General features: G+C 40.2%; 2 long non-coding RNA genes across 3 annotated transcripts; both read right to left on the bottom strand.

Annotated features, from left to right (window-relative positions):
- Positions 1–488: 488 nt before the first annotated feature.
- Positions 489–7,208, bottom strand: LOC145424219 (uncharacterized). Of its 2 annotated transcripts, none has more exons than XR_013905233.1 (2): positions 6,338–7,208; positions 489–3,102 (listed from the first exon to the last, which is right to left on the bottom strand). It is a non-coding gene; the product is annotated as an uncharacterized LOC145424219 (long non-coding RNA). The 2 variants fall into 2 exon arrangements; XR_013905232.1 differs by having other exon boundaries at positions 2,797–5,895; positions 6,338–6,470.
- A 3,248-nt stretch (positions 7,209–10,456) lies between these two features.
- Positions 10,457–11,511, bottom strand: LOC145424517 (uncharacterized). The gene is made up of 2 exons (XR_013905602.1): positions 11,382–11,511; positions 10,457–11,149 (listed from the first exon to the last, which is right to left on the bottom strand). It is a non-coding gene; the product is annotated as an uncharacterized LOC145424517 (long non-coding RNA).
- Between the last annotated feature and the right edge of the window lie 863 nt (positions 11,512–12,374).

The raw sequence follows: 12,374 nt of genomic DNA, 5'->3' as shown, positions 1-12,374 counted from the left end.
GAATTTATTACGTTTAACGGAGTTAGACGTTAGCAGGGCGTTAGCTCGCTAGTTTCCATCTAAAGATGATATATGATGTTCTCACTCAGGGATTTCTACGTACAGGTCTGCTTTCACTTCTGACATAAATGAAGACAAAATCTAAACAGCTGTGATGTTTTGTAGAATTACTGAAGTTGGGCTAGCTGGTATATGATGATGTGCTAAGTGATCGCTAGCAACACAGCTATGGTTAGCAAAATAAAAACACATTAGCACAATGAAGCTGGAGGAAGAATGCTAACTTTTTTCCACTCGATAAAAGTTAACAGGGTTCCTGAAGGAAATTGCCTTCCCGGGTTTCCTCCGTGGCGTGAGCGATAAGCAGAGTTTGTCCTTTCCTTATAAGACTCCTAATTATTTAAAGTAACACTCAGGTATGCCATTCAGCGTGTTAGTACGAGCTCGGGAGCAGCTTGGGAGAACAAGAAAACAGAGACTGCTTTAGGTTGCCTTCCCAATCGACTCAAAGGTTTATTTGATACACAGCAGTTTATATAGATGAAAAAAGGTTCGTGTGTCAGCTTTCCCAGTTCAAACCGGTACAGACCAAATAAGGAAACGTCTTCCTGCCTTCTGAGCAAAGAAGTATCCTGTGTGTAGTTTATCAGTTCAGCTACAATTTATGATCATCCCAGCAAAATACACTCCTAGACATAAAATACAGAGTTCTTTCATTAGTGAATTCTGAAACAAACCACCTAGCCTTTAACGAGCCTTTTCCAGGAGATAAAGAAAAGGGAGGATGGGAGTAAAGAAGTGATCTCATCTCTGTGGTGTTTTCGACCTTGAGGTACCAGCTTGTGAGTCTCACATTAATTCTTGGGTCACAGAGAAAGAGAAAAACAACTAGTAGATCGGCCTTATTGAGTAACAGTTTTCCTGTATAAAACAATATCCTGTAAATGCTTACCGTGGTATCAAAATATCATAACAGTTCCCCTCTTTTATTATTTTTTAAAAATAATAACTCAAATAGAAAGGAAAAATCACAAATGTAATAACATAATATAAAAAGCAAATCATAAAATGTAATAGTTCACAACCTAATGTTCAATATACACATCAGGAACATCATTGATGACATCTGACACATAATCTGGGTCAATTTGTGCCAATTGCAAATACATTGAAGTGGCTGTACTAGTAGCTATACGGGTTATCATTGAACGTACACAGGGTACCACACAACAGACAATAATCATCAAAAACATGCTGCAACGGTTACAAAGGCTACAATTAGTTCCTTCCATCTCCCAAACGTGTCCTGTAGCCACTTATGTAGCCACTGACCGTGACCTGTATTGGCAATTAGTTCTATCTGCAATGCTTCAAGTTTATTCATAGCTTGTGTGAATGAACCGTTAGGAGCGGTATTATTGGGAATGAAAGTACAGCATACATCAACGGTTACTAGACCACAGGTACCGGTCCAATTAACAGGTAAAGCTAATCTAAGAGTATTATTGCACATCCAATAAGCATGTGGGATTGGTCTGGTCAGGCGCGTGACCATGTGTGATTTAACTAACTCCCCCCAGTCAGTGTCATTTAATACACCGTCTGGGGGAACAATGATCGGGTCTCTGCTCGAACTTGAACTGTGTGTGTGTTCCTCCAGATATGATACAACTTCAGCCACAGAGACAGCTAGCCATGTCTCATTACAGCGTGCACCTGGGGAGTCAGAGAAGAATGTATAGTTATCCTTTGTATAATCTATGTGTGTGTCTGGGCCAGTTAACTTTAGTCTGCGCAGACATATCATACTAGTATTAAAATGGAGAGGGATCTGTCCTAAGGGCAGTGAGGGCTTTAACCTATTCTTAGGGCGTTTCATTGGGGCGCAGGTCCCTGCGGTGTCATTAGATAACTTCAATAATTCGCCTAATGGAGTCTCAGGGTTAGTTGGTGTGTGTGTGTGTCTAAGTAGGCAGTCGAGAGGGCTCAGAGTCAACTGTAAAGCGTCTTTAAAGAGAGCATTATATCCGCTGATTTTCTCTAGTCCCTCAGTGAGGGGGAAACCGGATATGGGGTATCCTAGTATTACCTGTTCTGGATCAGCCTTTGAACAGACATAACAGTTACTGTTTCCTAAATCACGAGCGGCTGTTCTGGCATTTTCATACCAGGCGTTAGCTCCTGTTCTAGAGGGTGCATAAAATGGTTTATTAGTGGCGTCTATGTTGCTATTTACTGATTTTAGGGAACGTGAGGAGTGCATTAAGTAGGTGTCTTGCAAAATGGAGCATGAGGTATAGTCAGCAAAATATGACCTGCAGAAATGTGAACATGGTTGCAGTTTACAATACAAAATAGCAAAGAGAAATCCTAAGGTTAATGCGATAGATATGATAAATAACCTAAATATATAAGAAAGTATATAAGAAAAACAGTTCTTCAGTTGTCTCCTGGCCTGGTCCCAGGTTCGAGAGACATTGAATAAGCGTCGTATGATGACAATGGGCATTTCATTTTCTCCATTATCAGGATGAAATGAGTCTGGCTTTATCAGGTTAGACATCATGTGGTACTTTTGGCTTTCTGTTCCTGCTGGATGTTTGAGTACCTTGTTGTTGTTCTTTCAGACGTTGTGTGTTAATCAGTGATTGCGTGTGTGCACTGGATCCGGGCGCTGGCTCGCCTGAGATGTCGTCTACCCGTGTGTTTATTTGCTCTAGTTCCGGGCGCTGGCTCGCCGGAGATGTCGTCTGCTTGATCCGACGCCTGAGATGGTCCGATTGGGCTGGTCTTAACCCTGCTGGCATGAATCCACTGAGGTTGTCCGTCTGTGAGGATGCTGGTTCTTCGTCACTGCCAGTAAAGCCTGGGGGCTGGAAAACGCGGCCTCCCAGAGTGTCCTTGGTTTTAGTGGCTTCTCCAACATGCGTCTCCTTGTCTCCACTGGTGGAACTGTGGAGGGGAAAAGCTGAGAGAGACAAACTTTCTGATAGTTATTATTCAGTTTTTCTACCAGGTTGTGAACATCAGTGGACAATGCAATATACATCACCTTCTACTAGCGGTGCCCCTCTGGAAGCTGACCATGGTCTTGGAAATAGTCTTATTTCAAATGGAAATAATTTGGTTACTTCAGATTGAGTCATTCTAATCTCACACAGGACTTGAGTAAGTAATTTGACACAGGTCATTAAAGTTTTAGCACACTTTTGAATTACTTCTAATGTGAATGAAGGTCCTCTATCACTGTTAATTTGGTGAGGTATTCCGAATCTGGGTATTATTTCATTGCTCAACTTTTGACAGACTACTTCTGCAGTTTCTTTTGATGTTGGATAAGCTTCTACTCATTTACTAAATTGATCCACTATTACCAGTAAGTACTTGATGCTTCCTTGTGCTGGCATATGTATAAAATCAATTTGTAATGTATGAAATGGAAAATCTGGTTGTGGTAAATGCTGATGTTTTGCTTTTGAGCTACCTACATTAGTTCGCGCACATGTTAGACAGGTTGCTAATATGCTTTTTACTGCATGTGATGTTTTCTCAATTACAAATCTTGATTTTATTGCCCCTATTACCCCTCTTTGTCCGACATGACTCACACAGTGAAAATGTCGGACAAGGACTGGCAGTAGGGAAGATGGGAGGGCAATCAAACCCTTAAGATTTTGTATAAGCCATCTCTGTCATCTAAGGTACAGTCATTATTCTCCCAATAGGTGTAATCACATGCAGAGGCTTGCTCTTGTATGAATTTTAAATCAACATTTGTGTCTAAATAGTCTGGGAGTGTAACAAGTGGCAGCTGTAGGGGCACAGACAATACTTCCTGCGGAGGTGGGAGCTGTGATGCAGCTGCAGCCTTGGCTGTCACGTCTGCTAAGGCATTACCTGTTGCTTCGTCTGTGTCAGCTGTACTGTGTCCTTTCGTTTTTACAACTGCAACGGCCGATGGCAGCTGTATAGCCTGAAAAAGTCTTTGAACAAAATCAGAATTTAGCAATTTATTTTCCATCAGCAGATCTAAATCCTCTCTGTCTCCACAATGTGCCAAAGTCATGTACGACACCAAATGCATAGCGGCTGTCTGTGTAAATCGTCACATGCTTATCCAAATGTAGCTCACAGGCGCGTATTAAAGCCATGAGCTCTGCTTTTTGTGCTGAGTGAAATGGTAATGAGTGAGCCTCTAGTATGATGTCAGGCACTGTTACCACTGAATAGCCACAAAGAAATGAGTTGTCATTCGGCCTTGAACAGGACCCGTCCACATAAACCGTGGCTGAGTCTGAGATAGGTGTTTGCTCTAAATCTGGACGTGGTGCTGTGGATTCCTGTATACGTGTCATGCAGTCATGATCATCAAGCTCGTCTGAGCCATCCTGTCGGTCAGAAGAACACAGAATAGTATCAATAAATGTCATGGCGAATCACGTGTGCTGCTCGCTTTTATAGTGAGATTTGCATATGTTGTTTAGTTATGTTTGCTACAATGGTCGTGACCTGGTGATTGGTGTGTAGAATAGTGTCATGTGAGAGTGTGAGCTTCTCGCAGTCCCTTATCATGATAGAGCAAGCTGCTACTGCCCTCAGGCAGGCCGGCATTCCTGAACAATTCAGGCAGCACCTTTGAGTGGCGGAGGTCAGCACTCCCTGTAATGCATTGAAAGAGACAGTCATTTCTGTGGATCACAGTATTCGAGGAGGCTTGTCTTTTTTACAACAGTCACGCAGAATGTGGTCATGAAAAGAACAGTCTGGTATCCACTGTCTGCAATAGTTCACCATGCCTAAGAAGGACAACATTTCCTTCTGTGTAGTGGGCCGAGGGACAGAGGTCACAGCTTTGACCCTGTCTGCAGTCATGGAACGTTTTCCGTGAGACAGTGTGAATCCCAAATATTGAACACAAGTCTGACAGTACTGCATTTTCTTTGCTGATGCTTTGTGGCCAGTCTTTTGGAGGTGCTGGAGAAGCATGTGTGTAGCAGTTTGACACAGTTTTTCACTTTCAGCACAGAGGAGGAGGTCATCCACATGTGGATCAGAGTACAGCCCTCAGGAGGAGTAAAGCTGTCCAGGGTAGCACGGATCACCATTGAGAAAGCAGCAGGGCTGTCTATCATGCCTTGAGGCAAACGAGTCCAAGTGTACTGCTTATTTCTATGTGTGAATGCAAATAACGGCTGTGTGTCACAGGTACTGAGAAAAAGGAGTGGAGCATAAATCCACCACGGTAAAATGTGTATGCAATGCATGTCAATATGCTGTGAACATCTGAAACGAGAGGTGGCAGAGGAATGTTGACTGCATTAATTTGCCTTAAGTCTTGTATGAAACGCCATACGCCAGGTTTGTTAGGCTTTGGCACAGGATTGACAGGAGTGTGGGCTTTATTACTCCTGTAGTCAATAAATCTCCTATGATGACATCTAGAGCTGCGGCTTTTTCCGTGGAAAGGGGACATTGCCTGACATATACTCGCTTTTTGTTTTTTTTTTTTTTAGCTGTGCGTGATAAGGTATGCAGTCAATAAATCCTATATCATTCTCACTTTTAGACCACAATGTCATATTCTGGTATTCAGCTGGCAACGTAAGTGCAGAAATAGTACAGTGGATAGGGTAGGTTAGATCTATGTGACGACATATTTCGTAACCTATGTCTGAGTTATGTAACAAAATCACTGTTTGACCTTCACTTGTGTGAGCAGTTATCATGTTGTTGAACAGTGTGAGAGAAACAAAAGTGTGGCTCCCAGTCATGGGATTACCTGTTAGTGGCGTCTGTACACGTTTTTTTTTGGCACAGTGTGTGACATAGAGTACCGGACAAAAAGGATGTTGAGTTCATTCTCTGCTGAGGGTCCAGCTGACACAGAGGATGTTCCTTCTCCATCATGTCGGTACATAGGGCAGAGAAAACATAAGCTGTTATCAGTGTCAGCAAACATTTCACCCTTTTTGTTAAATGAAATACACAAATTCATTTTTGCTTTGGGTGTCTGCGGCTGCTGGAAAACTGAGCTGAATTTGCACCTCTAGCTTGTCCAACAGTGCATAAAGCGTTTTATGAATACTAGGATAGATTCATCAGGCTTCTGTTTACACATAGTTACTGCATTTAAGTCAATTGTGTCTCTGGACATTTTTAGCAGGAATTTCTTTAGATTTTTAAAGAAATCGGCGACTTTGTCATTATTTACCCTCCTTTTGTCCATAGCGGTAACATTTGATGCATCACGACGCGGCATTCTATCATATATTTTCTACAGGACTTTTTAAGCAGACTACTTTTCTTATCACAAATGATATCCAACATTTCTACTGACCTGTTTTCTGGCGATAATCGTTCGGGATAAGGCTCCGAAAAGAAATTAGAATGCATTGAACTTCTTAAGTTGTAAACAAAGTCAGTCACATAAGCACTCCCGCATGTTCTGGATACGTGATCATGGACGTCTTCACCGATTCGTGGACGTAGGTTACACGTAACCGGAAATGGGAGTTGTACTGAGCCGTTATTTGAGACTTTATTTTGTATTTTATTAATTTTTGGTTTTACAGGTACTTTAGATTTTTTTATCGGACCTGTCTGTGGTCTTTGAATAATTCTGACCCATGTTCAGTGATTTCCAGAGGGGTTTACACGCTAGGAGGATTTAGGTTAGTATTTTCGCTGCGGCACAGCTGAGGTCACTTTAAATTTATTGCTAGCAATTTTTTGTTTGTGTGAGCAACTCTCACTTAGCGAGCAACTTCTCGCTTAACGAGCAACTTCTCGTAAAACAACAGGCAACTTCCTGTGTCTTTCTGCTTTTAATTTACTGCTTTTAACCCTTGTATGGTAATCGGGTCTGTGAGACCCGTTTTCAGTTTTCTTTCGTTTTTTTTTTTTTTTTAACAAAATTAAATTTAATTATTTACTAGCTTTTTCTGAGTGAGCAACTTCTCACTTTTTAACGTACGTTTCAAGATAACAGGCAACTCCCTGTGTCACTCTTTGATGAGCAACTTCTCACTTAACGAGAAGTATTTAAGACAACAGGCAACTTTCTGTGTCACTTTTTCTGAGTGAGCAACTTCTCACTTTTTAGCGTACGTTTAATTAAACAATTAATTATTATTATTTTTTAAACAAAATTAAAATATTCAAGACAACAGGCAACTTCCTGTGTCCACCAACACCACACAAGGGTTAATTTACTTTATTCGGGGACTGAGGAAGTCAGTCAGTGTATCTCTCTGGATCACTAAGTGAAACTTCGTCAGCATATCCCGTTTTTTTATGGTATTCGGGGACTGAGGAAGTCAGTCAGTGTATCTCTCTGGATCACTAAGTGAAACTTCGTCAGCATATCCCGTTTTTTTATGGATCGATCACTGAGAGAGGTATAATAGGTCTTTATATAAATATGAAAGACGCATATTTACCTTCTGTCAGCATCCCACTTCTGACACCAAAATTGAAGGAAATTGCCTTCCCGGGTTTCCTCCGTGGCGTGAGCGATAAGCAGAGTTTGTCCTTTCCTTATAAGACTCCTAATTATTTAAAGTAACACTCAGGTATGCCATTCAGCGTGTTAGTACGAGCTCGGGAGCAGCTTGGGAGAACAAGAAAACAGAGACTGCTTTAGGTTGCCTTCCCAATCGACTCAAAGGTTTATTTGATACACAGCAGTTTATATAGATGAAAAAAGGTTCGTGTGTCAGCTTTCCCAGTTCAAACCGGTACAGACCAAATAAGGAAACGTCTTCCTGCCTTCTGAGCAAAGAAGTATCCTGTGTGTAGTTTATCAGTTCAGCTACAATTTATGATCATCCCAGCAAAATACACTCCTAGACATAAAATACAGAGTTCTTTCATTAGTGAATTCTGAAACAAACCACCTAGCCTTTAACGAGCCTTTTCCAGGAGATAAAGAAAAGGGAGGATGGGAGTAAAGAAGTGATCTCATCTCTGTGGTGTTTTCGACCTTGAGGTACCAGCTTGTGAGTCTCACATTAATTCTTGGGTCACAGAGAAAGAGAAAAACAACTAGTAGATCGGCCTTATTGAGTAACAGTTTTCCTGTATAAAACAATATCCTGTAAATGCTTACCGTGGTATCAAAATATCATAACAGTTCCCAATGGATAGGGACAAATGCAATTACATGGCAGGATGCTGTAAACGGACCAAACTTCAGTCAGGAGAAGAACTGAGATTTACTGCTGGACTGCAGTTACATTGTAAGGTTTTAAAAACTGAGCTTTTAAATGAATAGTGGTAATAAAAACCAAGAGATCACTAACTGTTTTTAAGGCGCTTGTTCAGATGGAATAGAACGAGATACAAAGCATTAAAACATGTTAAAAACACAACAGTAAAAACACAAATGAGTAGTTTGGACCCAGAAGCAGGGTTCATGCGTGATCACTTAAAGACTGGATATTTCACACCTTAATGAAAGAAAAATATTAGTTCTTACACGCAATCATGTCACTGTCGCACTCTGACAATTTCTCTTTGTAAATATCTGTACTTTTTTACGCCGAAACCCAGCTTGAGCTGGTGCAACGTGTTAGTAAATCTGGCCCTATGTCTTTTGTTATGACTGGTAGCCTCACCCTGTAATGGTCCATGACTGAAGGGGCAGGTATAAACTTGCCAAGTAGTTTATTTATTTATAATAAGCTTAGTGCTTAGGGATTGCAGTATAGACAGGACAGACGATAGACAGGACTAACCCATTGTTGACATCCAGAAAAGACCTCCAGCAGCAGACCCTTTGCAGCTCATGAGTTACAGGGTATGGCCTTCGTGGATTAGTGCTCCTTGCATCCTATTGGTTCTTTACTGCACTGCGATTTTGGGAGTTTGGTTTCTTGAGCCATTTAAATTGGACTTATTGGTTGTCAATAAGATTGGATCAATGGGATTGATCCACTATAATGTCATATGGGAGTCAAATGTGGACTGGCTAGCCACCTTTTTATCAACCTCAAGTGATGCTTATGTAACCCAGGTCCCACGTAGCTATGGTAAAGCTAGAGTATATAGTACAATGAGACTGGAACTGGGTTCGTAGTGCTACTAATAATAATACCTGATACTAGGGCTGCTCAATTAATCGAATTTTAATCACGATTACGATCTGGGCTTTCAACGATCATTAAAAATGAGTGAGCCGATTATTAGCCCCTCCCTCGTTTATCCGCGACACCTTAAAGGCCGGTCCGTGAAAATATTGTCGGGCATAAACCGGTCCGTGGCGCAAAAAAGGTTGGAGACCGCTGATTAAGAGGACCCGAGGGAAGCTCGGAAAGCTAAGCAGAAGTTATTTGGAGAGGAGAGTGACTGCCGTTGGTTGAAAAGAGAGGTAAAAAAAAAAAACTTCAGTGGTGTTGCACACTATTTTATATTATTTTTTAAAGTCATTGTTAACCCTTTAAAGCCGGTCAGAGCAGCACGCTCCGTTTTGTGTAACTATTTTTAAATCCCTGTAGAACCTGGACCGTGTAAGCTAGCCAATAATTTGTTTTGCATATGAAACCGGAGGAGTTGTACTTACATCTTATGCCATCAGCTTGTCCTCGGTCACGGTTTCCTTCCGCATAAAGCTTTGCCAAAACTGCATAAAAAGCGCTTGCAGGAACAAAAACATAATATTCCAGAAACACGCTTCGCCGATCCGATCAGCTGTTCGTGACACTTCCCACAGTGAAACAGGCGTCAGCGTGAACTATCACATGTCCGCCATTTCCTGGCCGAAACCGGAAGTGATGTCATTTTCGCGGAAATGTAGTTTTTTACTTGTAGGCCTTAAAAGCCTATACTGGTCATGTTTGACTTTTCTGAATAGTTTCTGGGATGCTTAGAACTCAAATTGCACTGCTGGAAATAGTTTATTTTGATGCACGTGCTGTTTTCTTTGCAAATTTGCATCATAGGATTGTTTTTTCGTTTTTCCTGCAGTATATAAAAATTGGTGTATCTCCAAAATAAAACTATGAAGACACTCAAAATAAGTTTCCTGTTGTTGTAAACTATTTTTTGCAACTTTTTGTATTTAAAGTTTTGAGGGATAAACCTCTTAAATTTCTCCAAGTAGAAATATATGTAAAAAAACAAACAAAAACGATTTTCAATTTTTTTTTGTAGTTTATTGCACTTTTTTGCAATTAATGTAGTTACTATGGACTTAATGCATACATATTATTAAAATATGGGCTATAACAGTTGTATAGCAACTTGAAATGCTCCCATAAATGGCACTACAACATGTAAAAAAATAATATAAGCTCTGGCGGACTTGGTTCTATAGTAGGTCTTAAAGGGTTAAATAAATATCGTCAAATAATCGAGATCTCAATTTCAGTGAAAATAATCGTGATTATCATTTTTGCCATAATCGAGCAGCCCTACCTGATACCCTCTAATTTAACTAATAAGGACAACCACAACTGTATTTTACACAAATTTATCCCTCACCGGGTATTTATTTAGACAAAAAGAAATGAATAAAATAAACAGTTACTTTTATAAAATGAATTGAATTCAAATAAACAAACAAAAATACTGTAAATGTGACTACATGGATTATAAATAAAAGATTATCCACACAAAATACCTCTTTCTTAGGTACCAACTGTTATTTCAGTTACAACAGCTCACACCTTTAAAAGGGATGAATTTCAACCTTTGATTATAACTTTGATTAAAACTACACACTTACTCAAATTAAACCGAATTTGTAACAGTGGGCCCACACACACACACTTTAACCTGTCCACACTACACCTGTAGCACGGTGCTTGTTGCAGGCCTGATTCAAAGTTCGGGTGCGGTGAGGCCTAAAACTGATGGCCGCTTCACTCAAACTGAGCCATAAAACAAAATACGTGCACTTTAGTTCCAGTTAGTACTCACGAGTCCAATGAGTTTGTTAGTGGGGCAATCAGAAACGGGCAGTTAGTTCACCAGTAGTGAAGACAGTCAGGGGTAAGAAAACAGCCAGGGGTGAGAAAACAGCCAGGGGTGAGAAAACAGCCAGGGGTGAGAAAACAGCCAGGGGTGAGAAAACAGCCAGGGGTGAGAAAACAGCAGGGTCCATCCGGGCAAAACCTCTCCCTCCCTCTCCTTTCAGAGCGTCCATCGGCTTCTAAACATATTAAAACACTTGAGCTACAATACCAAATGCTATCACATAACGATTTAGCATTAGCATGCTTTGACTTTAAATCACAGAGCTAAACATACAGCATGGCATCACAGCACATAACGCGGTAAGCTGCGCTAATTAGCAAGCCGCTAGTTAGCATCACATATCAGGCCATTTTACCACTATAACGAATAGTTACAGTACAAATGTCAAGGCACACAGTCTCATTTACCTCTTGCAGATCACAAATAAGTAATTTCAGGACCACGGGTAGTCGACCTCAATGATACACTTAGATGCAAAATCCACACCATGTTTGCCTTATGACATCTCTCTCTTCGGACTTAGCTTCTGTGTCCGCTCCCACAGATTCACACAAACATTACCACTCGTCCCGCCCCCATAACAGAGAAGAGTGACATTGACTGGCTCGTTAGCACAACATCCAATGACAATACAACATTGAGATAACTGACATTAGATGGGTAAATAAACTTAGGTTACACCCCGACATATTTATTCTGCACAGAAAATGAACTCTAAATCATGAAACCCTTTTATTTATTGGACTCTTAACTGTAAATGAAATTACATTTGTACCAAAGCATATGATTTTTAAACCTTTTATCAACTATTTATAATTTAACCACTTTTATAACAATAGAGTTTTTTTTCTTTACCCTGTAAGCCTGAATAATTTCAGACAGGGCTACACTTAAATAAAACACTGCTTCCAAAAAAGGAAACATACATTTTGCTATACATATATTTTTTGTGTGTGTTTGTTTTTTTTCACATATTGGACACACATAGAATATCTTCATATTACATCTCAAATACAAAACAGAATAAAAATGTACTCTGAAGCAATTAAAATGTGCAGTAATTTCTTCAATTATAAATTATTCAAATTATTTAAGTTAAATTCAAAATCATTAAATGTTTTTTTTCTAATACAATTATATATTAAATTTTGGTTGTGGCTGTATATCGACTGTTCCAAAGGACTGTATAAATACTAGATGGCCAAACACTGTCTCCCTTCTTCAGCATTCCGTGCACATACGTTATTTGCCCCTTTGAGAACGTGAGCATGCTGTCAGTGCCAGCAAAGCTACATTTGGGTTAAGGTTGAAATGTGTAAGTTAACGTGTCAAAGTCAGTTTTATGCCCTGTTAAAAAAAATGTGCCAGCATCCTTCCAAAGCATCTATAGTCACATCACA

This window comes from Astatotilapia calliptera, chromosome 23 (assembly GCF_964374335.1).
Source record: "Astatotilapia calliptera chromosome 23, fAstCal68.1, whole genome shotgun sequence".
NCBI classification, from domain to species: domain Eukaryota; kingdom Metazoa; phylum Chordata; class Actinopteri; order Cichliformes; family Cichlidae; genus Astatotilapia; species Astatotilapia calliptera.
Note: the sequence above shows the minus strand (reverse complement) of the source record. Positions and strands in the feature narration are given on the sequence as shown.